The 25187-nt window shown below is 33.6% G+C and overlaps 1 protein-coding gene across 4 annotated transcripts in view; it reads right to left on the reverse strand.

The window, feature by feature from the left end:
• Window positions 1–24193, reverse strand: part of LOC140671548 (uncharacterized) — a 40818-nt gene extending 16625 nt beyond the window's left edge. For 2 of the 4 annotated variants that reach the window (XM_072902937.1, XM_072902911.1), the window contains exon 1: window positions 23487–24193. The gene's annotated coding sequence lies outside the window, so the exon portion shown is untranslated. Of the gene's footprint in view, window positions 1–208; window positions 5108–7218; window positions 9370–23486 lie in introns of those variants that run through there. The other 2 variants (XM_072902921.1, XM_072902930.1) reach the window with 2 other exon arrangements.
• Between the last annotated feature and the right edge of the window lie 994 nt (window positions 24194–25187).

Genomic DNA, 25187 nt, shown 5'->3' on the forward strand with positions numbered 1-25187 from the left:
TATAATTATGCATAACTTGAGTTAATTATAAAAAATATGGGCTAACAAGAGCCAAGTGTAAGGTCATGTACATAAATTAACATAAAAATGATATCGGATATGTAAAAAAGAAAATCTTTTATTAATGTACGTTTCGGTCCTATTTTAGGCCATCTTTAGTAAAATACAAAAAAAAGTAAAATAAATATGTTAAAAACATTGATGATACCTTTCACAAAATACCCCTTAAGATGAATGAGACAAGGATTTTGCACTCCTTCATTGCGCTAGTGCACTATAATAACGTGTAAATGCATATGTTATATTAAAAAAGGAAAAAAGGCACTTATCGAAAGATCGCAGGTGAAAATAAAAAGTCACAAACTATCGGAAGCATTCACGACAATAGATCAACTACAAATGATAATAACATATGTCACTAATAACTCAAAGTCAAGCAAAGAGACAGACAAAATAAATAAATATAATATCATAACAAGATAACTTTAAAATTTAAATAGATTCTCCAATATCGGTAAATATATGTTTGATTTCGTATCGCAGATTTAAACTTTTTTTTTCTTCCTTTATATGGATAATCTCAGACAACAATCTTTTGCCAAGAATCGGTTCCTCATCCAAGATTTCAACTTTCGTTCCATTTGAACTTATGATTAAATAGTCTATGCCTCATGTCAATATTAACAAACTCTATTAATGTATTTCTTATGTTCTCCTATTTCTAATCTTTAATAGTCTACGCAGTCTTTATAGACAATTTTATATACTACGTTGCTATGTAATTCTTTTTGATAATATATCTTTTTGTGCCTTAATAAAACAGCGAAACTTTATTAATAGCTGTGTATGACAATTTGGCATCTAAATCTTTAATAGCTCTTCTGAATTGTTCGGAAATATAAGAGATGTATGTGATATGTTATAATATGATATTTTCTTGTTCGTATTAATAACAATATTGTTATTAGAATCGTACCAGTTGTTATTCAATGATTGCATATAAAAAGAACATTGAGAGATTCGTTAATTAATACCATTGATACCCAAGAGAATGTTAACGATTGCTTCAAGATTTTTCTATTGAAATCTTGGAGGAAAAAGTATATATGCTTTGTCAACTAAAGATGTCTATATGGTCACTGCGTTATTATATCAGTGCACCAACGCATTGAGGAAGTGCAATATTGTTACTTAATCTATCTTAAAAGGATCATGTTAAGGGAATCAATGTTTTTTTGACATGTTTATTTTTTTATTTGTATTTTTACTGAAGATGGCCTGAAATAAGATCAAAACGTATGTTAATAAAAGAGCTTCTTTTCTATATAAGTGATATTTTTATGTTAATTTGGGTGCATGACCTTACGTTTGACTCTTATTGGCCTCTATTTTTTCGTTGCTAATATATTTGTAATAAAAAGAGCCTTATTAAATGTTTTTAAAAAGATTAATTCTTATCAACCGAGTAAAATTTTGCGCATTGCTTGATGTAACATCGATAAATATGTGTGAGTTACAAAGTTACGGATTCATTGCATGCGCAATTTATATTAATTTGGGAATTATGTCTGAAATGCAAAATGGGCGTCGAGAAGAAAGGAAGTAGGGGCCGCATATGCTCGAAAAGTTCAGACTCGTCGGCGCCCGGATGCCGCCGCGACGTCTGAAACTCGGTCGTATCTTTGGAGGGTATAAAGCAACCATTGCGTCAGAACACGACAAATTTTATCACGCCATTTGAGCGTGGCGACGTGTTTCTTTATTGCGAAATCGATAGACGACACAAAAGTGTGGGTCAGAGTCAGAACTTCCGCGCGTGAACAAGAAATTCTATTTTATACGCTTATTCAAAAATTAAGCGTATTATTTCATATAGTATTTGCAAAAAAAAACTTAGAAATAATATAAATTTTGTCTCTATATAAATCGATATACATAAATACGAATAAAAATTATAATTTAACCGGATGCATAAACAGAGTTAAAGATATTATATTAATATTGCATAATATAATTTTATTTTTCAACATAATTATAATTTTTTTCCTTTAAAATACTATTTTTTTTAAAAAGAGAAGCAACCACAAATAAAACTTGTAGTTTTGTGCAACAAAGATCAGTTCACGAGTTATCAACACATCCAGCGGTGCAAATTTCATTTAAAAAGACAGCGCAGAATTCGCAGTCGTGTAGTTTTTCATCCATTAGTTTTGTTGACGAGTAGTGCGTACAAATGTCCATCATTTGTCTTATGTAGCTTTATAAGAATCGACAATGAGGATTCATTAATTTTATCGATAAATCTACGCAGCTGTTTTTTAAGATGAAAAGTAAAAATAATTCTTCTCGTCTTTGCATATCATATTTTGTGGCTATTTTTTTTTTTTTGGTTGCATAATGCATTTATATTAAATTTGTAAAATACAAGAATATCTATACGCGTCTGCATATATGTAGATATGCTTAATCAGATGGAATATTTTTGTTTCACTGGATCGAGCAAATTTTACGCCACGCAAACGATTCGATCTTTGTGAACGGATGCTGACAATATTTTAACTCCGTTTATGTGTCGTACTGACTGAGAATTATACAGAAAGCGACGCAAGATATCGCATCCCGACATCTCGAAGTAAACGACGAAGTGACGCAAAGACGAGAAGACAAAACGACCGGAGGAATGATGAAACGTTCGCAATTTAGATGCACTGCAGAGGCGTCCAAGTGCGAGTCCGACCTACGCCCCCCGTTATCACTCATGAATAAGACATTATCAGACACACATCGGTTGAACTTTGTACGGATGCTGTGCTTTGAGTTTCGTCACTGTCATTCAGAATTCTTTTACACAAAAAATCTTTACATAATATTGGTACTGTTATGAATGAGAAACGGAAAAAGTTTCAGCGAAAATTAGATATTTTTACACTTTTATATACATATACGTAAATCTTTTTCTATTTGACTTACTAAAGTGTCTTATAATTTTCAATATAGTTGATATTTGACCGCGTCGACGTACCTATTAACTTTTTATATATAAAATACTGTATGAAAATCATTTGTATATATTTAACAAAATGAAATTTTTATGTTTTTATATTTTGAATAAAATACACGAACAAACACGAAGCATCGGAGCGTGAGCCGTTCAGTTAGGATTAATTTTCCAATTATGTTAATATAAAATTTGTAAGATTAATTATCCTACCTCTCAATAGTGTTGTTAGATAAGCCGGGTTTTCTCTTCCTTTCATGACATATCGATAATGTTTACAGTTACATATATAATAAACATCTCAATTTTGATTAAATCTCACAGAAAACTAGTTAAATAATTATGTAAATAAATTAATATACCTATAATAAATAAATAAGTAAATAAATTAATATTATTGGTACGTATTATTTTTTTTATTTCATGGTTTTAATTATATTATTAAAAATATTTTAATAATTTTTAAAAATTATTAAAAAGTCGTACAGGATTTTATTTCAATTAACTTACTTCAATCTCATATTGAACGCGAAAAAATCTGACTCATCTAACAACACTGCATCTCAATATATGTGATCTTTCTCTAAAGACGTCTTTCTTTTATTAATGCGAACTGAATTATATTAGTTGTTTTAATTCCAAGATCTAGACGCAATTGTCGCGATAAATCCACTCTATTGCGACAACGTGTATTCCATAGTTCTTCCGCCATCCAATGTCGATTATATTACCTCTGAGTTTTGTTCCGATTATATTATCATAACAAAAGATACATTGTCTGCTGCCCGTTAGACTCTTAAATCTGTCTTCAAAATAAATTTAACAAGCATCTCATTCTGACTTATCCTTGGTCGCGAAAATAAAAAAGAGATGTACACACACATTGGCCGTAAAATAATATAAAATATAGAACAAGAAAAATAATCAAATAATACGATTGTGTTTTTTATTCGACTTTTTTTCTTTATTATATTTAATTTTAGAATAAGAATCAGATATAATATGCCATATTAATTATATCAAATACATTAATACGTTAGATTGTGATTTCAAACTTAAGCTGCAAATGCATATCAATTAATTAAGAAAAAAAAACATTTTTAAGTATAAAAAAAATATTAAAATATTCTTTCACACATATAATCAAATGTAAAAAAATATTGTTTGAATATCTAAAGCACGTTTAGCTATAACCTCTGATCTTGGGCATGTGCATCACAGTCTAGTTGCGTCATACGATAACATTGTAACGTTAATTCTGTTCTGATTGTTAGTTGAGATAAGCGCTCTCAAGACGCAGGATCGAAATCTGCTGCCTCAGGTGGCAAAATGAACGTTTTGCATGGGCGGATGCAGAATCCGCTATTTTAGATGCTGGGTGCTGATAGGTGGACGAATATTTTAACAACCTCGTACACGAAGGGGTGATGCGAACACGCGACTGTGCACGCGACTTCGCGTGTAAATAAAAATTAAACTACGATGACGCGTATAGTATCGTGTTTGTGCGTCGGGACTTGTGTGCATGAATAAAAGTCGTTTGAATCGGCGCAACTTCGTCATTTGACATTCTATCTTTTTCTCACGTGCAAAAAATTTCCCATTAATTGGAATATTTTGCATAATTGCATTTAATACGATCACGAAATAATTTTATCGCATCGCATGCCTTCCTATAAATGCGTTTATTTCGAATTTACTGCGAATGGTATTTTCAAGTATTTCCTTTCTCGTTGAATAATTTACTCTTGCCATCAAGTACTTCAATTTAACGCTTCGTATAATTACATTTAATGTGATTCCACAAAAACATATGGAAAAAATGATAGATCAAATATTTTTCCAACAAACATCGTAGAGTTCCAAGCATTTTCGATAATGCATTGAGTTATTTGACTTCCTTCGATTCGATTAATATTTATAGTCTGTATTTGTTCTTACGTCAATTTCCTTGTTATTATTCTCGCTCAAAATTTGCTTATACACTAAGGCAATATTTGCCACAATCATTCGCAGAAGCAAACAAATTTAAAGTATCACAACACATGCTGGTAAAATAAAATTTTGCCAAATACGATGTAACGAAGAGAGAGAAGAGAGAGAAGAGAGAGAGAGAGAGAGAGAGAGAGAGAGAGAGACAGAGAGAGAGACAGAGAGAGAGAGAGAGAGGGGGGGGGGGGACTTGCATGCAAGATAACAAATAATAAATAGATTATCAATTTCTAAGTAATGTTTTTGTCGTTTGAAATCATCGCATGAGAACGATTCGAGATAGAATGATTGCGTATCTATCTTAAACAAATGGTAGGAGAAAAGAAGACCTCCAACGAAAGAAACGTTGCAAAATGATACAACCAAGTGATGTAATTGATAATACTACGATGGTAAGGAAAGTCTGTCGAGATTTAGTTAGCCAATGTCATCAAGAGCAGTGAAAAATGTCAGTATCGCGAATCTTCTTATAAAACAGGTATTTAGGTTTCCGAGAAAAAATACATCCAAGAAACATTGGGAAATAATATAAGCAAATGACGTGATTATCATTAACACGCAAAAAATGCGTTGTCAAAGAATAAGCAGTCAGTCTCATGTATAAAATGACGAAAAACGTCAAGAATAAATTGGCGAAATCATCGTAAATAGAGATTTCTCTGCTGAATATACTTTCGTTTAATTTATATTTAATTACAAAAAAACCACTTTAAATTTTAAAGGTAGTAAAATAATCCACATGTGATGCACACATATAAATATATTGTATTATTTTTTTAACATTCAACATTTTATAAGTCTTGTATATATAATCATTTTAAACTTTTTTATTTGAAAACTTTGTTTTCTCTTTCTTTCATTATATTTTTATATGTAAATCAATTTTTAAATTTAACTTAGCTACACTTCATCTACATATTATTAATTAATTTGCGTGATTGTTCACGCTATCGTTTTCTCTTTTTCTTTACTTTCAACTAGTTGCTGAAAAGATTTTATTCTACTGCATAATGAAATATCCCTGTCTCTCCCAGTCGTCGACGGGGCAATAAAAGTTCCGGGCTACAAAACATCGAACGACAGCTGTACCGTCTATTTTTGGAGAGCAAACACACTCGCGCGCGAATTAAAGTGTCTCCACGCGTGCGTGCGTTATTGCGCGCATGGAAAAACACTAACGTGACGAACGTGAGCGCAATCAAACGCGCACAAACGGAATCGCGCGCGGAATTGCGAAAAGAAGAGCGACTTTGTGGCGCTGAAGAGAGGAAGAAAAGCGCGAATGAAAATCGCAAATCGGCGCAATTTGCCTTCTTATCGAGTGTTTTTTCCGCGACGGAAACGTGTGCGTTTTCAACGACGACGATAAACGACGATATCGCCGATACGCGCTGACGAAATTTACGCTGGCGAGGCCAGAGATCTCGATAGCATGTAACAAATGTCATAATAAATAGCAATAGCAAACTAAAGTTCGCACTCTTAATTTAAACTAGATATCTGTAATTAATAATTATATAAAATCTTTTAACGAGATAAATTTAAACGAGATATTTCGTATAATTATATAAAATCCTTTAGCGACATGTTTAAATAATACACTTTTGCTATATATATATATATACATATAAACTCTCTATCCTTTGTTTAATTTCAACTATCTGTTTTATTACTGATATAAATAAATTTTATTATAAATTTTTGGTTATTAAAGAAATCAATGAATATTACGCCTTTAAATCTATCACAAGCAACAGGGTTCTCATTGGTACCGGTAGTATAGTTACAGGTATTAAAATTACGTAATAGAAACGATCTGTGAAGCTGTGTCTAAGAATCGTATTAGAAAACGCGAGATTGCTGGCTCTTGGCCACAACAACAAAAACAAGTAAATAATTTGTAAAATTACACAAAGATCGCAGTAAGTGTTTCTAAAAATTTTAAAAAGAAAAATTTGTGCACATCTTAAAAGATTTTATTACAAAAATCTAAATTTTATTTAAGATAACAAAGTGCAAAGAATAACTAATAACATAAAATTACATATTTTCACAAATCTATAACATTATAATTTTTAGTTTCACATTTTTCTACTTCATTCTGTTCTTTAACTTCACTATTTCAATTATGTTAAAATTATAATAATTTATTATAATAAATTATAATAACAATTATAATAATCCTTAATTATCTAAATTATAATTCTTTTAATAAGAAATAAAATTACCTTTGCCGAAAGAAAAAGAATACATTATGAAGAAAATCCAATACAATATATTGTTGAATGGAAAAAATTAATCCATCAATCGATCGATCGGTTGTAATTCATCACTTTCCTCGATAAGTTACGAGACACGTAAACATACTTTATAAATATGCTTAAGAAAAAAAAAATAAAATATGGATAAGACGAGCGAGCGGTTTCTCACGTATATCGCGTGGTCGCATATATTCGAGATTTGTTCGAACCCGATATCCGATTAATCGACGACTAACGCGAAATGGCAGATCGACGAATAATATACGACGATAAAATTCATCGAGCTGTGACGTTGCATCTCATCGCGAAAAACCGTGAGCGCCGACAATCGGTATAGATAAAAGAGAAGAGTTGTGTGTAGCAAATCGTACGCACTTGTCAGCCTTATTGACGTCACGATGACACTTGTTTGTCACGACCGTGCGATACGATCCACGACATTACGATAAATATCATTTTCGTGTGCATGCCACCGGCTATTTTACATTGTCGGCCAGCCGCATTTAACGTTAATGATATTTATTTATTCTCATTTCTTATTCTATGCGTATCTTTACTATTATCAATGCATTAATAGCGCATTTTGTTTGAACGTGCAAACACATTTATCTTTACGCGTATTCCACAACAATTTCAATAATCGCTTATTCTTTTAAGTTTTAATAATAAAATAATGTAATGTCCTATAGAACATAATTTCTGGATCTCAAATTGCAAAAATTATTGCACATTTTAATCGTACTTTAATTTGATTATTTTTATCAGACTTTTGATTACATCAGGCGCCACGATATAATACCAATGGAAACTTTCACGCGAAGAGGCTCGGTCGTGATGAGTATGTATCATCAACATTATAGAGGCGCGCAAATTAATCACTCGATTAGCTCATTCGCTGCTCGCGTGTTTACGCATAGTGATTGATTTTCGCGGAAAAATCGCCATCGCGATTTATCTCGTCGCGGAAATGCCTTCATTGACGATAAATATAAACTCATTGGCTGGCTAATTAAGATTCATTTACTTGCAACGAAATATGCATGCATGTTAATAGAGCATTATTCGTGGGCGTGTTCGGAAATAATGAACCGATGTTAATAGACAATAATGCTAAGAAATATTCCGATACCGTTATCGCCGATCTAAACCGTTATAGCCAATATTTTTCAAGGAATGTACAAATTCATTAGTGCGCTGGATGTCTTGGTGAAAAATACATGAAAAAATGTGTGCGATCAAACGGTAAGAGAAATGATTGCGAGAAGGAAATAGTGATGCAAATAGCTCCCCAGAACTACTGTTTACCTAGGTAGCGAAGCGCGTAATGCTAATTATAAGTCCGCGAGAACAGCTATCGCAATCTTCTCGCGAGACTCTGGGATGCAAAAGGAAAATTGCCGTTGCAATTTCGATGTGGCAAGTGTATAAAGTAGACAATCCGAGTACGGTTAGTATGGAATTTCTGTACGCCGTTGATTTATATCCTCGCACATTCCAAGACGCATACTTATCCAAGATTGAGTACAACCGTGTAGTTAGTATACCTGGGACTTCTTATGGAGAAGTAACTTTTCTATTCGATCTCGAGCTGTGTTCTTTTGTTTGCTCGGCTGCACCCGGGATAGTCATCAACTTTTTCGAATGGATACAAGATACGAGAGTATGTACACAAGAAAAAGAACTACGGACATAAATGTCGGAAGAACGGAAACCGGATTTCCACACGTGGCGATTTCATTGCCGCAGAGGAATAGAAAGCCCTCGTGCGTGACAGCAATTCGCTACGTGAATACCGGACGATCGCTTCCAGTTTGACTCCTGAGCTCATCGACCGGTTAACCTTGTCCGTACGTGAGCGCCGGAGAAATCACAGGTCTATACTCGAAATTGCCCACGAGGCGTATATGCCGGTTGACCGAAATATACATGTATGAAGCGCGCGAGAAACATACACACCGTGCGATTACGTGAAGTTTAAACAACATATATACTATTATACATTCCTGTATATATAATTTGATCAAAAAAGTAAAGAAAATAAAGAAAATTCTAAGCTTTAAAAATCTTTTTTTTTTAATTTAAATTTTGTTCATTTTTAACAAAGTTACAGCTCTAATTGAATTTTGCCTACTTCTAAAAAAAATTAGAACACTTATTATTAGAGCACTTTATATGTATGTATATATAAACTTCTCATACAAAACTTAAAACACTATTTTTTTAAAAAGCAGGCAAAATTCAACCAGTTAACTTTGTTAGAAATAAGCAAAATTTAAATTCAAAAAAAGATTTTTAAAGCTTAAAATCTTTACTTTCCAAAGGTCAATAATTATATTTTTGCATTCCTGTGAATTGATAATTTTTACATAGATAACTACGAGCTGGACCAAATATAAATTTTTCTTCTCACTTTTTAAGCTTCTCACGTGCTTCAAAAAAATCTGCGAAAGTTTTCGATTTCCTAATGTAAAGTTTTTTATCCAAAATTTTTTTTTTTTCTAAAATTTTTTGTTACTGAATTGTCGGGAATTAAATAAAAAAGTAAACATTTTGATTCTTTGATTGCTCATAACTCCGTTAAAAATCATCGGATCGCAAATAAAAAAGACAAATTCTTAAAACTGACGTTTTGGTCTATCGAGTGGTGTAATTGTCAACTTTTTTTAAACACATGTATCTAGACATGATGTGGAAATTTCACAATTTCTTGTATGTTTAATTTCATAAAACCGTGAAAAAATCTCAATAGTTATTCAGCAAATTTTTTTCAAGTGCAGAGCATTTAAAAATATAAAAAACAAATAAATAAAAAATATAATTTTATTAAAAAATAATTTTTTTTTATTGTTTTATACAATTTTTTCTAGATCAAAATAAAAAAGGGAAAATCGCTAATTTTTACGTTATTTTTTCATTCATTTGTAGCATGTTTTTAAAAAAATATATAGTAATTATTTTATTTTTTTATTTAATCCGCGATAACTCTAATAACAAAAAAAATCTTTGCAAAGAAAAACATATTTTTAAAAAATGATGTTGTAGAGAAAACTTTAACTTAAACTTTCACAGTAGAAAGTCGAAAAGTTTTGCAGATAGTTTTTAAACATATGATAGGCCCACAAAATGAGAAGAAAATTTCTCATTTTATCCAGCTCTATAGTTTTCTATATGTAAAAATTGCCAAACTTACAGAAACGGAAAAATAATAGTGATTTTTTGATAGAGATTTTAAACTATAAAACTCTTTTATGAATTTAAATTTTGTTCATTTTTAACGAAGTTACAACTGGCCGAATTTTGTATATTTTTTGAGAGAAATTATATTCCTCTAATAACTTTTGTCAGGTATTTATACATATATAAGTAAAATACATTAGAAAGTCGAAAATTTTCGCAGATTTTTTTAAGTACGTGACAGGTCTAAAAGGTGAAAAGAAAATTTTATCCAGCTCGTACTCTATATCTCGTTTTCTATATGTATGTATAAAAATTTTAACGTAATTTATGGTACGTAATTATACATGCATAACATGAATGTAAAATGAATTGAAATGAGAAATAATTGCATATTCATTAAATTTTGATGTATATGTATATATATACATACAGATATTTAGGACAATAAATATTTCATTCAGAGATTATGAATTCACATATACATGCGCAAATAGATTCTATTGCAAACATTAATTTGCATACTTGAAACATGAAATCTTTATAAGATGTAACAACAACTTTTATTATATAGGTAGGAATTTTTGAGATTCGCTTTCTATGCATAAATATTCACCGAAATAATTATGACATTCAATGGAAAGGAAAGGAATCATCATGTTTAACAATTCGGGCATGTAAATCGGAGTTTCAGATCTCGACGGCATGTGGGAAAACTCTCGTAAGTACTCCTCCTCTTTTCTTTCACAGGGTACATATTTTATGCACAGTTTCTTTGTCCAAGCAGGTATTCCGGACGTACAAAAGATTATCATCGCGTGCTTGACCTCGCGTTCTCTTGATACTCTTCGACCGACGCGCACGCACATTATTCCTAGCGGATAGTTGCTCGGCCCATAAACCACCGGCCGCGATTACCACGACGTCATTTTTCGCGTTCCATCGTAAACTACATTGATCCAGACCTCCCACGCGGCAGATAAAGCATGGCAAAACGCACACCGTTGTTCGCGCGGTTGGCTTTTCTATCACGCGCCCGCGCTGCTTTCGAGCAAATTCCGATGACCTCGATTTATTGATCTTGAAATGATGCAAGGTCTTCGTACCTCGTGCAATGGCATTATTACGCTTGCGTCACGCGAAACAAAAACAGCGATCATTGATTGGCTCGTGTCAGTACTTTGAATTAAACACGCAACTCTCTATAGCAAAACAGAAAAAAATAAAAAAAAAAGAAAAATTATAGCTCTAGTATTACTCGTATCGCGACATTATTCGCTAATTGTGTTTAATTAAATTTTTTTAATTAAAATCGCGATAATATTCTACTTACAGAAACAGACAACACGTGTATGAGAAGAAAAAAAAGAGTTTCTAACGAAGAAATAAAATATGCGAGATAATGCAAATACGAAATGACGGTAATCAATTAAAAAACATCTTTTTTTTATTTACTTTTTTCCGTTGTAAATATCGAAATGAAAAATACATAGATTCAAATTACATCGAGCAAACAGTCATGATCATTTTATTTTTCAGATCAAAGACACACGTGTACGTCTTCTTGCTTGATCGTTTATTACCATCTTGTTGACAATTTATTTTTCGTTTCGTCTATACGTCGGAAATTGATCACGACAAGCATATTATGAAGCTACGGACTGATCTAAAGATTAATAGCACGAGAGAATACTCGTCACGCTTACATATATATGTATTGTATATATACGTATGTTGCGCACGTGTACTGTGCACATTCGCAGTCTACAATTAATTCAGGTCCGTGATCCGCAAGATCCTCCCCCTCTCCTTTCACCCCAGCGGATGTCTCATGCCCGTATATGTGCGACGAGGTGCACCTACGCGACGGCCACGAGTCAAGGCTCCCTGAATAACTGCAACTTACGTCGCGGAATGCCACAACGTTGCTCCGTCGCGTAAACAAGTTTCGTGCCCATTCCCGCGCCGCGTGGCAATTCCTCATCGGTCTCATATGCGCGTGGGCTGTGCGTGAGGGCACGTGTGCCGTTTGATGCGACGCGAATGCCAGAAAACGGGGATGCAGCTGTCTGTCATACGGGTATTATAGAGTATACACGCAGTGTCGATCCAGCATTTCGACGTCTCTTGCCTCCCTCTCTTGCTTCTCTCACCAATTTATTATAGAAGATTTATTATACTATTTATTATACTAGTCGTATCTCTCCATGAACGTCACTTTATTCTTTCACGGCCATGTTGCATCTTCTTTAAAATTTTAAAGATATTTTTATCTTTTATATATACATATTTCAACAGAATGTATAAAATATGCTGCATGACTTCGGATTTATTTTTATAAAAAGATTAAGACGTACATATTTGAAGTTTTTTTTCACTATGATAATACAATATATAACATCAATTGAATTAAAACACATATTTTATATCTGTAAATTCTTTAGGGTTTATAATCTCTTTTATATCATTGTTAGCATTATCATATAAATAAAAGGTTTTAGTAAGAAAGCTGTTTTTTAAAACAATGTTCTCGTTACATAAAACCGATAATAGCCGATCTGTTGTCTGAATCATCCAACAATGGAGCAAACGCTTCGATCGACATATCGATGTACTGTTGCGCGATTTAACACGATTGAAATATGGCAAATCAATATTGTACTGTAAAGCGTTCAGAATAGATATGAAAAAGCTATATTAATACTATCAGTAAATGAAAATCAATTGTGACAAATACGCAGAAAAAAATAAAATGCTAATTTTATCATTTTTTCCCTGTCCCAGAAAATCTCTAAATTTTAAGTTAAAATAATTCATTTATTGTGTGTTACTTATTGGCAAACTAAAAATGTTAAGTAATTGACATAAAACTTTACATTTATTTTTGTTATTGTGATTTTAAATGTGATATAAAAATAACATACAAATTAATTAAAAACTACATGAAACATTTTAAAGTTCATGGTTATTCAAAGATTTATTTTAACTTTTCTTAGAATGTTAAACTGATTTTGAAACACGTTGATTGTGTTAAGTTAAGAAGTTGATATAAATGTAACACATGAAAATGTTATAGAAATAATAACATATCAGCTGTATATTAATTTTACATTAAAGTAATAATTAAAAGTAGTAGTAACAAGAAAATTTTAAGATATGGACAAACAATTTTTTACTGTGTAGCTGACGGGAAAAATTAGGGGAAGATAAACATGAGATTAGTCTATCTCATTTTATTTCTGCACACAGCCGATATCTAATCACAGAATAACACCATATTAATGCGTATGTGATAATGAGTAATTTATTTGTAGACAAGCTACAATGGTAAAAATTTCACGTATTCGAATGAATATAATCGGATAATCTCGTTTGCCGAGCGATTCCCACGGGTGAATTCCGCTCTGAGACAGTTCATGTCGTGTCAAGGACAGAACGGCTATTTTGCGCGGACCAGGTGTGGGTGGAGTGCATCGACCTGCTTACTTGCATACTTATCCGCGCGTGCAATAGCGTCCGCTTGTAGAACGCTTGCATAGCCGCTCATCGACGCGGCATGAGCGTAGCTCACCCGGAACACGAGGGACTATGAGAGACTATTCGGCGGCCCATTTCCTCTACAGTCAGTTAACTCTTCTACGACAAAGTTACTCCCTTGTTTACGAAATCGTAAATGCAGGTAGCGAAATGTACTTTTCTCCTTAAGCCTTAGCGAATCAGCTCATGTAAAAAGGAGAAAAAGTCATAGGATATCTTACATATATTCTGTTGAATTACGGTTTATGATTTCTGAGAAATTTCTTGTGACCCTGAAAATATAAGTGGGATCAGAGATTGTCATTTATGAAAAAATAATTCGATTTTATCTTATATATGAAGGTTATCTAATCTTGATTTCCAATACTAAAATTATAAAGAAGATAAAGAATAATTTAAGCTTGCACAAACAATTAATCGATATTAATAAAACTGAATATTAACCCTGGTCAGTGCAATATCATAGATAAAGTCATAGATAAAGTCATAGAATTATATTATTATAATACACAGATACATAAATCATCGCGAAATATATATATGTTTAATTTTAAAATCATAATATATTAGAATACAAAATATGTGTATGTTTTTATACTGGTAAATAAGATGAGTCCAGTATTTATTGTATTTACAAAAAAGACGTAACTTCTCTATGAGAGATATATTCGTATTTATGAATTTATTTCTCGTGATCGTCTATACAAGTCTACACCTACGTGCGCGATTCCGTGCAAATCAAGTGAGCGTGCAAATCAAAAGACGACGTTGTTAGATATTTTCGATTCAACGTCGCAGTTGACGACTGACTAAATACCACAGCAATAACAATAGTCGCAAATAAATTCAGTATAGATGGAGTCAACGCATAATGTATCGCTAAATCGAAAAGACGTTCGTATCAAGTGTATATGCTTGTATATGCGCTTGGCAGCCGATATGATAGTGTGCCACATGTGTGCCAATGTAACGCCGAGGCCAATGCGCGGTCATAATCCGAAAAAAATTCTCGCATACACGAGTTAATCTCCGTCGAGGAAGAGAGAGAAGGAGAGTGAGAGAGAGAGAGAGAAAAAGAGGAGGAAGGAAATAAGAGAAAAAAGAGCGATGAATTCAACAACAATGGTCTGTTTTACAGTGGTACTTATAGAAGAAGCTTCACCAACAAAATCTTACAATTTGTTCATTTATATCAAATGTAGCACTTGATAACTAGTTTTCTATTGAAAAATATTGTTAGCGCAATGTTTTCGTGACTTTTTTTAAAACTGACAATTACACAATTATGAATTTTGAATATTTTCCATATGTAGATTGTTAAAGATTCCAGTCCTATCGAAGCACCACTGCACTTTTTAAGAAATCTTTGCCAACAGCAAGAATGATTAAGCGAGTGTGACACATGAGAGAGTAGCACAAGCTGCATTGTATTTACACGCTGAACCAACGGTGAGATCGACCGAAGAGAGTGACGTCCCTTACACGCGAGGAAATCTGTCGTTGACCAGCACGTGGCTATCAACACGGTATAAAAACGACGTAACGTGACGCTGTATACGGAATTCGATGCCGTAACAAAGATGCAGAACTAGTCACGTTGACTGACGTTGCACCATCAGAGATGCAACTTGCACTTTCATCGCCTCCATGCGATATGACGATCAGCTGATCGCTACGTCATACGAACGTGGCGCGCACCGCTGTTTTCAATCTGCCAAATAATCAGTTTTTGCAGGTATGTATTTTCGAAAGCCGGCATAAAAGACACTTGTGTGGATTTTTCTGATTGTAAGATACAAACAGTATAAAATAATATTTTTGTCGTTTTTCATTATTCACAGCTGAATAAACTGCAACTGAAAAAAAAAAAAAAAAAAAAAAAAACCAATTAAGATAAAGAAAAACTTCCGTCTACCGACGCAAATAAGATACAGATAGTGAAACAATCGAATAACAACATAATTATAAGTGTCTTTTTTGCTATGCTTATTTACAATTACAAGGCAAAATTTTGTATTTGCGTCTTCGAGATATATGGATTTTATTACAGTGTTAAATTACAAACTATTCGACAATGTTTATTTTCGACACGTTCAACTCGCGGAATACTTATACTTGAATATACTCTCCGAGCTCTAAGAATTGCCTACTTAACAGTGAAACGCACAGTCATAAATACGACAGCTTTGAAGCGTTTGCTCATAATGGCGTTATAACCACGGTTCACCGCTTTGCATGACTGATGCGAGCGAATTGTTCCAAGCAATAGTCACACTGTTGAACCGTTACTCTCGTGCATGACGACGACTTGTGCGGTTCTCTTCGAAGTCCTAGAAGTCTAACTTGCAAACTTGTGGCGTCAAAAGGAAATCGATACTTTGTTTATTCATATTAAAAAAGAACAGGTAGATTGCATAAAAAAATTTTATTTTTTATTTCAAGATAAAGTTTATGAATGAAAAACATATTTTGATAACATTTAATTGTGTGTTGATTAATATATTAATAAATGTAAAAGAATACATGAAGCTATTTTGCTTCGATGTTATGTACCTGATTCTTATTTTTCTGTTAGTTTAAAAAAAAAATATATTTTTCTGGTGATATCTGTATCGTGAACTACTTATTGCGAAGTATAATTAATCGTACGTATATAAATCGATGGAGATATACATAAATAAACCTACACTTGATCAATTTACATTTCATTTACTCAGAATATCAAATCAAATAACACAAATATATCAATAACACACTGGATGTTTTCTTTGCAAAAAACTTTTTGTCCGACCGGTATCTCAATGATAAATTAAAGTGAACCGAGCAGATAACTGAGAAATTGTGAATGTATGTTTTCAGAGCATAAGTGAATAAGTATTTGTGAAAAATGTTACATCGATGTATCACATATGGGATATATCGGATGGTTCAAAATATCGGATTATATTTCGGACAGCTCACTGTATATATATTCTTCTGTACAGATACCTTCTTCGCAGTTATCGACACTCACCAAAAATATCGATGCCCCAGTTTCAATCTATCGTAAGCGTTTCTAACCGGTTTATCTATATATTATGTATGTCGCAGAGAAACACGAACGCAAGTTTGCTTTTTATTTCCACCCTTTATATTTGCAATGATAATAAACACATTGACATTCGATAATCTCAAGATTAAATGTATTTAAATTGTAATTAAAGATAAATTACCCCGAGAAATCTTGAAACAAAATTAATATTTTAAAATGCTTTGTCCGTACTTCCTAGCTACGTCTAAAAATGTTCTCATAATTTCCAGTCGAAAAAATACAAAAGTGAGTGAACTCATATCATTTGAGAGGTTAATTCTCTGTCTGTGGAAACATCAAAAGACGCAGCTGGCCAACGTCAGTGGCCGCGCTTAATTTAATTCGGCGACACGTGCATGCCTTCGTCGGCGCCTATAAACGGGCACTCGGATACAGATCACTTCCGGGTGCCTTCTAACCCGTCTAGAGCTCTTTCTCCGTCTTTCTTTCTGGCACCTCGTGACCTCTTCGCGAGTAGCATGACAGCGAGTCATCATCACATGCGTCATCATGACTATACGCCATGTCAACGTGACTCACGATGATATATACCTTGCAAATATACGAAAATAATTTCGAAAAAGCAATGACAGTCTGGTTTGAAAATTTCTAGAAGTTGTTTCGATTTTCGATCCAATTCAAAAACTAAGAAAACCAACATATAATGTAATTAATCTACAATACGTTTAATACAAGCAGTTAATAATTAATGAGTTGGATAATATTTGCATATTTTTGATAAAAATGTAGAACAGATTTATCAAAGATACTTTGCTTTAATAATTCAGAGATAACATGTATACCGTGTATGATGATTTGTCACAAAATTGTCAAAGAAGCAATTTTGCACGATGCGTTATTATCATAAGCTGCAGAATATTATGGTAGAAATGTTCTTTATTCATGCGATCACATCTTTATTGAAAACTAAAGAATCTCTGGTGTAATATCACGTAATTATCACTATGTAAGTGTACATCGTCGTTGCGTTCATAAAAAAAAAAATAGTACTTGTTTACGTCGATACGTCAAAAAAAAAAAAATGATACTTACGTCGCGTTATGCGTATGTATGTATGTGTGTGATAACCTACACAGCCATTCTATACGACTCATAAATGCGCATAATTATCGAGAAAATATTTTAATATTTGTCGTGAGATTTAATTCCAAAATTTTTGAATAATGTAATTATAACAAGAGAAAAAATAATGATAAAGTTTATCAATAATTTAAATAATAACGTTATCATGATCGGTAATTATAAATTTAAATGATAACATTATTAATAAAGGTAACGTGATCAAAAAGTCTATTTATTTATATAAATATATGAAATACTTCACGTAACATTGAGCAAATATCTATTAGATATTAATGTACAGAATAAATAACTTTTTAACTAGTTTTTGCGTATCTTCCTTCCCCTGTTTCAATAATCGACATATAATAGCGCATCATATTCGACGATTAGGATCTTAACTATTCTTACACTAATGATCCGAGACGAAGATCAAACACTCGTCAATTTATTACAATGATTGTTGGATGCAAAATGTACAAATACTACAAATACAATGTACTAATAAATATATTATATACTAATACACAATATTCATTTAAATACAATTTTATGTATGTGTATGTATGAGATAAAAATAACTTTAAAAGAATTTTTTGTTTTATTTTAAGTAAAAAGCAATAGAAATATGATAATTTATTTTAAAATGTTGAAAAATAGAGTTATCTTATGTATATGAAAGAGACGGAAAGAGCGACAGAGAGAGGAAAGAAGAAAATATAGGTATAAGGACAAATATCTTCATGACAGTGTGAGTAATAGTGTGAGTATAAAAAAACTATTAGAATAGAACAATATCTCTATTATTTTTACGTATTTTTTTCTCTTCTTTCTTGAATTTCATTAAATCCTGAAATACTAATATATTCTAATTTCTTCAAAAACAAAGTCATTCCCTGCAGGAAGGATTATTATTAAACGCCATACTCGAAAGAGAGAAATCTCTCTCTTAGAATCTTTACCGAATGTCTTACATAACGGGTTTCGTGGAAACGTTTATCCGAGTAGAAAAATATGCATCGGTCAATGTCGAAGCAGCCGTTATTCGTACATCAGTCTAATAATTCTGTTTGTTCCAGCGGACGAGGCGAACAGCAACTGACTCACGCACTCGCGACTCACCGCGCAACCTAGATCCGATTTTATCTCCGTGCTGTAACGCGTCGTGCATCATGTCATTACGTGGCTCGAGAAAAACAACCGCGTGTCGCCGTGCATCGTACATCGTACGTCGTACGTATATCCTTGCGCAATTTGTAGAAAATTATTATCCTCTCGCTCTTTTATGAATGAATCGTCCGCTTTCGTAAAACGTAAGGAGAAAGCGCGCGAAACTACTACTTGCCGAATCAGCGATCGCGATTTCATCAGCCCCGGAGCCCGGAGGGTCACGAGCAGTATCGGCTTTAGACATATAAAGACCCCGCTCGATCAAATTTTTCACTCTTACATCTTTTCTTCTTACTTGGCATTTATTGTAAAAAAAAAAAAAAAAAAAAAAAAAAAGTGATTGATTTGATTAATATCATACGGAAATTTAGCAGATTGAAAATGCAATAATGAAGAACAATGAAAGAGATGCATAATGGCTGTGCTTACAAGTATTTACATTAGTGAGACTGCATTATTTTTTTTTATATTTTCTTGACAGCACCTATCTAAGCAAATGCACATATCTCGATTAAAGTCGAAGCCCGAGAAAAGTGAAGAACGCGTATATAGTAAATGCACGCAGCTCATGATGTCAACGGGGTCGCCATTTGCGTGCGATTCGCACGCGCGTGCATTCGTTGCGCATATACATATACTCGGGCTTTTTCCTCTCGCATAATTAATGAAAGGGTAACGTCACGAATCGAAAACTTTATCAAGAGCTCCGAAATGTGTCACAATAGGACTGTGAAAGAGGAATCAAGCAACGCGAAGTGTAGTAATCGGAACATGCTCGAAGATATATGAGATAAATAGAAAGTCTTAACGACGTAATTGGGAACGTATTATAAACTGCGCAAAACAACATTGACTGTAACTTGAAAGCTACGCGCTCGCGAAAAGAGAAACGCAAATCAGGCTGACGTAAATCGAAATTCTGTTCGTGTAATCAAGAGACCGCATATGTGTAAATACATATATATATATATATATATATATATATATATATATATATACAAGATGATAAAATTAAAAATAATTCCCGTCCGCATGAGCTTTAAACTGTATATGTTATACTGGCGCGAAACTTATTTGCTTGAGGCTATAGGTATCGTCTCAGGAAATTAACTCACGAGTTAATAAGTATATTATCTAAACTCGCGTTTTTGCGCAGCGTCATAAACGACCTCGAAAAGAATGAATCGATTAATTCTAACAAAAGCATTGAATTACGATATGTTTTCCCAAGCGGATCACATTCGTTTGATACTAGTTCCGATCGACTGGAATCGTGACAATGACTATGACGGGCAAGGTCGAACGATAGGAGCGAACGGAGGCGGATCTCGAAGAGAAGAGAGCGGTCGATAAAAATGAAGGCACGGGCGTCGCTATTTTCGATAAAAATAGCGGGTCCGCATTCCTTCGGGTTCGCTTCATGTGCGTAGATTATTTTGTGTTTTCGCAATTCCTCGCCATATAATCGTGCGAGCGCGATTATCGCGTCGGCCATAACTTCGGAAATCGATTCTCACGTTATCGTTCGAACGCCTCGCGTAAACTTCACGATAAACCGTGGAAATGAGAATAGACGTACTTTATTAAAGGCTTGTTTAAATTATTTCAAACTAGCAAAGAATCTTTTATAGTTAATTTAAATTTGAAGAAATTGTAACAAAATAATCGACCTTTTTCAGGAAGTGTGCTTGTTTCAAGAAAATTATTGTATAAAAGAAAAAAAAATATATTTTCTCTAAAATATATATTTTATTATGTATAATGTACAAAATTTTTGGATGCAAGATTATTCGCAAAATTTTGTGTGCGAGAAAAAAAAGCGATAATCTTTCAGTTAACCCTGGAAATAGGCGCGTGCAGATGGATAACGCTCCGCTCTCGCGAACACATTTTTAATCGCCGCGCTTTTATAGCGCGCGTGTGACCGCACAGTGGATAATAAATGCGACGTACAATGATAAATGGCGCATAACACACCACGATTTGTCTAGATATACCCACACATCGGATAGTTCGTAAAATCGCTTATTCGCTATTCCCAACGACGCAGAAACAATAATTCATTGTACAATTTGCTCGTGTATCAAAACTCGACGCGAGCTCACTTTTCATTCGCATCATTCCTACAACGATCATTTCGACGCGCTGGATATTCAATACAGATTCAAAATAACCTTGGATGAAAATTAAAACAACTCGTTCGTATGTATATGCAAGTTTTGCTGGGGCGATAATCGTGTGCGCCGCTCGCTGTTTGTTCGCACCGAAAATTTATCGAACGACAATATTAACACAAGTTGAATCCATTTTCGGCAAGCGCATTTTCAATACATTTTGCATCCGTTATATCGCCTGTTTACGTCACATCAGTTCTGCGCGACGATAAACACAAATTGAACAATAAGCATGAATTAAATAATGATTGACGTCGGTCGTGATGTTTATTTGTCGAGGATAGAATTATAGTTGAAAAGACAAATATAATCTGTAAAATAATTTAAAATATCCAAAAAAACAATATTTAAGTTTTGTTTTTACCTTCAATCTTTTTTAAAGTAGATATTTGTGGGCGATATCGATTAATTGGAATTCAATAATTGATCGACAACAAAAGAGTTATGTATGTATATAAGGAGATGTTGATCGAAAAAATCGTACAGATTTAAAAATTATCAAACAAAAGATTGGATAAAGAGTCTCGGAAATAGAAGAGTGCAGCTCTTTCTCTCTCTTCAGGAGTCAAGCTGGTATGAGAACCATTCGCCGACAACTAGACGATTCATTGTCGCGTTCATAAATTCTCGTTAGTCTTTGTTAACACCGTGTAATAACTCAAAGACGCTATTGCGCGGTCGAGCACGTCTAACGGAAACGTCATGTCTATCACGTCGCATATATTCTGCAAAAAGTTCACTGACTTCCGCCGTGAGTTTCCGCATATAAAACTTCAATTAAACTTTTCGTAACAATTCGAATTTTTATTAATCATTTTTTCATTTTTTTAATGTGAACTCTGTATGAATCTTTTAATTAATGTATTTTTAATATTTACATTTTTCTACAGATTTATTTAAATTATTTTTAAATACAAATGGACTTAAAAATGTATTTTTTGTTTAGAATCATATTATATTCTGATCGAAGATTTTCTCAGGTGATAGTTTATTCGATAGTTTCGGTGAAAGCGCGAAATGTTTAATTTTTTCAATATCCGAATGGACGATTATCGTTACTTTTATATGAATTAGACCAGTCACGCATTCTTATTTATGACGAGAGACAGTGCCCTAACAATTCTGCAAAGTGCGCCAAATGTTTTATCCACAGCTCTTGGCACGTCGTCTCGGTAGGACTGACGATACAAGAGTCGCGCCGACATAAATATAGCACGAACTCAATCTTCTCTGTTTTATTGTCCGTGTCGCCGTTTTCTTAATGATGATTTTTTAAATAAAACTTTTATAATATTAGTTTACAAATAATATATTAATGAAAATTTTATAAAATTCAAGACAGATGATACGAATTTAAAATATCTGGAATATACAATGTATATACATATATATATATATATATATATATATATATATACACACACAATAAATTTAAAACTTACGGTTATTGTTTCAATATAACGTGTATCTATCCTTATTTATCTATATTTAATTCAGAAATTGATTATTTGGCATATTATGTTAAAGATATACACCTATATATATATATATATATATATATATATATATACACATATACATATATTATATGTATATTCTATAATAATAAGCGGCATCTTTAAAGTCTTTAACTTAATGTACCGACCAAATAGTCAATTTCCGAACTAAATACAGATAGATAAGAATAGATAAACATTATATTGAGACAATAAGCGCAAGTTTAAAAAGCGCCCCGCAATTAACTTTTCGTGCGATAAGCAGTTTTAATTGCACTTTGCTGCGTACGAACAACTAAAAATTCCTCAACATTCGGTTACACGTGATGAAGTTTAAGCAGACGAGATAACGGATGCTAACTCGACTTCTTGGACATCGTTATTGATATCGATTCAAGCGTGAAACTAAGCTGTCGTAATAGGAATTTTTTTTTCTGGTTGTATCCCAGGCCGTGGGAAGCACCGCGGTTCATGTGCGCAGCAAATGAGAGATATATACATACATATATGTATATAAATATACCGGTAACTTACGCTTCGTCGGGAGGCGGGAAATGAGTCTCAAGAAGCGCCCTTGCGTCTCTTCAAGCGCAGCTGAAGCGTAGATCGACGGCGCGCTCTCATGCGCGAATTAAAGTCGTTGCATCCCACTCGCGCCGATGGTTCGCCGATTACGTGTCTGGTTGTTTATATCCCAGAGAGACTTGGTCGTCGTGTGCTCGCTACCGTGAATGCGAATACGAAAGAAGCCCGTGGCGCGGCATTAAAAACCCGCGGGCAAGGCCGCGTTTTTGCATCGATCAGGTATGAGATCGGCACCGCGTTCACTCGCGAATCTGCATCCGAACTTGCATATGAATTTCGTGCATGAATGACCGTTCCTTTTGTTTTGCCTTTTATTCAAGTTCGACGCGTCTGCGATTTTTTTTTTTTATTATAATAAACACGAAGATCACAAAATTGGCCTATATATCCGCAATCATGTCACTTTTGCTTTTAACGGGATATTGCTCGTGTTTTCTTGTTTTTTTTCTGTTTATATCCCCGTTTCGCTTCAAACGTTCAGAGCGCCTTAATTTTTCATCGTTCACATCAAGAAACAAAATGTCACTTGCTGAGCACCAGGACTGTTGTTCTCTCGAAAGATTTCAATTCGCGATTTCAAAAACTGCGATGGACGGCGTACAAGAATAATAACCCCCAACGTTCACTCGGCGCGGCGGTCGGCGCAGCACTGACAATTACGAATTGCGTATCGGTCAAAGAGAGGCGCCGCGGGCCGCGGGCCGCGGGCCGCGGCGCGCGATGAGCGCGCAATCGCGTGATCTACGCGCGCGCTGCGTGTATCTGCTCCTCGTACCTCGCTTCTCGCTTGTACTGTCACCGTCGCCGCCAAAATTAGACAAAAGAACGGAACTTTGGTTCTGTGAAAGAATCTCATACACACGCTAATATTAATGCTTGAGATTTTGTCGTACTTATATCGTATATTCGTGCAAGCGATCGATACGAATACAACACGTATGTTGTATCCGCGTGTATAAAATGTAATACGCATGTCATACGCTATATGTTACGTGTTGAACGTGACGTAATGAATAAATAGATACAGTTATCTGGTTACAAGACTTTATTTGGCGCAATGTTACAAGTCGAAGATGTTTTCTCTAAGACTGACGACTTAGAACTGCTCAATAATTGTAAAACTAACTATAAAATACAAGAAAGGCCTTTTGTGGGGGTTGAACAAAATTTCGGAACCCGTAGAAATAACGACCAATGATAGAATATGTTTTAATCTTGAAAGTAATGATTGGAGCGTGTTTCGGAGGTAATATAAAAAAGGAAAACAGTAAAAAGTAAATATATTATTTCCTGAATCTTCCTAATGGTTCATGGAAAATTGAAGGAAATGAAAAAGGTTTGTTGGTTTTAGTTTAGGCGTTATTTGTTGTAAGTTGTATGGTTTAGGAAATCATAAATGTTTAGGAATGCGAGTTGCAGCACGTAACATATATCGCAGATGCTACGATAGTTTTACAAAAAATTGCTTGACGTATTTAGAACAACACAATGTTCTAAATTGAATAAACCATCTCTTTATGGATTTTTTTGGGCGAATTTGGAATTTTTCTTTAACGATAACGATAAGTCAACGTTTATCGCCAGTGTCTGTATCGATCGAATATTTTTTAGCATTAAAAATAGCTTTGAAAAGGTCTGTATTATAAAGAT

Source organism: Anoplolepis gracilipes, chromosome 1 (assembly GCF_047496725.1).
Source record: "Anoplolepis gracilipes chromosome 1, ASM4749672v1, whole genome shotgun sequence".
Lineage (NCBI taxonomy): Eukaryota > Metazoa > Arthropoda > Insecta > Hymenoptera > Formicidae > Anoplolepis > Anoplolepis gracilipes.